Source organism: Myotis davidii, unplaced genomic scaffold (genome assembly GCF_000327345.1).
Source record: "Myotis davidii unplaced genomic scaffold, ASM32734v1 scaffold259, whole genome shotgun sequence".
NCBI classification, from domain to species: Eukaryota; Metazoa; Chordata; class Mammalia; order Chiroptera; family Vespertilionidae; genus Myotis; species Myotis davidii.
This window is the reverse complement of record NW_006292687.1, coordinates 2,561,806-2,564,556: the sequence shown is the minus strand read 5'-3', so window position 1 is coordinate 2,564,556 and position 2,751 is coordinate 2,561,806.

The window sequence follows — 2,751 nt, the reverse complement described above, 5'->3', positions numbered from 1 at the left end:
TGGAACCCTGATTCCTACTGCCTCTTTGCAGATACATGGAATGGAAGGTCTTCTCCCACTTTGACCAGGCTGACACCTTCCCTGGAAGGTGAGAATACACTATCACCACAGCATTACCATGAGTGGGAGTATAAATTCAGTTTTAAGCTGGACCTCCCACTGACCCCAGAAGAGAAGAGAGAAAACAAAGTGCCAACTATTCCTGCCTTCTACCAACTCCCTCTGTATTGTTAGATGCCAGAGACTGGCTGCTCACCAGGCTCTTCAGAAGAGAAGACAGGAGGGGGGTGGAACGTGGGAGGGGAGAAGGTGGAGAGAGGGCACTGGAGTTCAGAGCAGCCCTGCTTTGCACAGCCTCATTCACTCTCATTGCAACCATGTAGGTGTGGAGGTTCAGCTCCCCACTGAGTCCTGCTGACTGGGTTGGGCTAGGGAGAAGTGAAGCATAGTAGTGCTGAATGCCTCCTTCCCATCAATTAGAAGTATTTTCATAAATATTTTAATATATTTTTATTCATTTTAGAGAGAGGAAGGAAGAGGGACAGAGAGACAGAAATATCAATGATAGAGAAACATCAATTGGCTGCCTCCTGCACACCCCCTAATAGGGATCAAGCCCGTAAACCAGGCATGTGCCCTGCCTGGGAATGGAACCATGGCCTCCCGGTTCATAAGTCAGTGCTCAACCACTAAAGCACACCAGCCAGACTTTACTCTTTATTTTGAAAGACAATTTTATCCCAAAAAAATGAATGCCAATATTTTGACCTGTTCAGTAAAGGTGGAAAGATAGTCAAGATCCTAGTTTTGAATGTTACAATATGCTGTAAAAGCATATAAAATGTACAGTATGCTGTAAAAGCATATATAATGTACTGAAATGTGAGTACTCCACATTTCTAGCACATATTTATATCTTTCTTATTAGATGCTTTACCAGAACTTGTGATATTTTCAACAGCCTCTATAATTTTTTTGAATTAGTGATGAGTGGCTCTTACCTGACATATCTGATTTTCCCACATAAGTGCAAGGATTGCACTTGAAGTAGTAAACAACATCTTTAAAATATACCTGAACATATGGATTTTGGGGGGGGAAGAGATTTTTTGTTTTAGGTCTTAATGGTGTCACGAGAAAAAATATTTCATATTACCTTTTCTTGAATGATGTGTCAGAAAAACATGGTTGAACAAACACTTTGCTTGAGAATAGCCATAGTTGTAGCATGTAAATTAGTGAAATTTTTAAAGATCTTTGGTAAAATTCATATGATTTGTTAAAGTGAATTTGTTTATCATTGGTAAACATAATAATTAAGTTACAAGGGGTACAGGACTATCACAAAAGATGAAAAACGCCGAGTTCAGATGACTTGAGGATGAAAAGAAACTGGTTATAGGTAAAGTTCTTCATTTCGTAAAATGCTCAACAGTGAAAAAAATATTCACATGAAAGAGTTTAAAGAATGAATGGCCTGAAATTGCCTCTTCTTTCTTAGAAAATAGACACAATGTGGCTCTTTGTAGCCACAGATCTCTTCCGTAATTGAAATGATAAATAAATGGAGCTGGGCAAAACTTGAGGTGGTTTGGAGTTTGAGCTGGGAGTATTACATTTACACTTTCCAAGTTTCCTTTCTTAACTTGTGACTCTGGGGCTGAAATAATGATCTCTTTTTTCCCCCTTTAAAATAAATCTTTCCCTGCTTCTAACTACCAGGGGAATATTATGAAAACATTCAGAACTAACATTATAGAACTAACATAGCTAAAAACCATGCATCAGCATTGTGAAAAGGCCTGTAATCCCAGAGAGAGAGAAATTCCAAACATTATCAGCCGTGCGGGACTCTTTACTGTTGATTCTGAGAAACAGTAAGTTTGGGGTTCTTGCCTGCTCATTTAACGAAAATAAAACTTTTTTAAAAAAGGAAGGAGAAATAAAAAAAGAAAACAGGAACCACATAGAAATAAGTTCCCATGTTACCCTTCACCTTGGTCCTCCATGACCAAACAACCTGAGGTGAGAACTTTCATCAGGAGAGGCGGGAGGACAGCTTGAAAAGAAGGAGGGACAGAACAGGACCTTCAGGCCTCTGGGGTGTTGCCTCCTCCATGCTGCTTTGCTTATCCAGGAAAGAATACAGATGTCAGTTTTACTCTGCTGTGCCTTCTCAGAGTGGAATTGAGCAGCTCAGGTTAAAAAAGCAGATGTCCTAACCGGTTTGGCTCAGAGGATGGAGCATTGGCCTGCGGACTCAGGGGTCCCAGGTTCGATTCCGGTCAAGGGCATGTACCTTGGTTGCGGGCACATCCCCAGTAGGAGGTGTGCAGGAGGCAGCTGATCAATGTTTCTCTCCCATCGATGTCTCTAACTCTCTATCCCTCTCCCTTCCTCTCTGTAAAAAATCAATAAAATATATATATTTTTTAAAAAAGCATATGTCCTCAGAACAATTATGACTGCCACCCCACACACAGAAATTTAAACCAAATGCTACTTAATCTTGCCACAAGTCCTCTGGTTCCTTTCAGTATTTAATTATTTTTAGTACTAGAGGCCTGGTGCATAGATTCGTGCACCAGTGGAGTCCCTCAGTGTGGCCTGTGGGGATCTGGGAAGGAGCCGCTCCTGCTCATCCTGGCCCTGCTCTTCCAGGTCAGCTGAGTGGAACTCCTGCTGTGGGAGCACACTGACCACCAGGGGGCAGCTCCTGCATCGACCTGTTGCTTAGGCATATATATATAT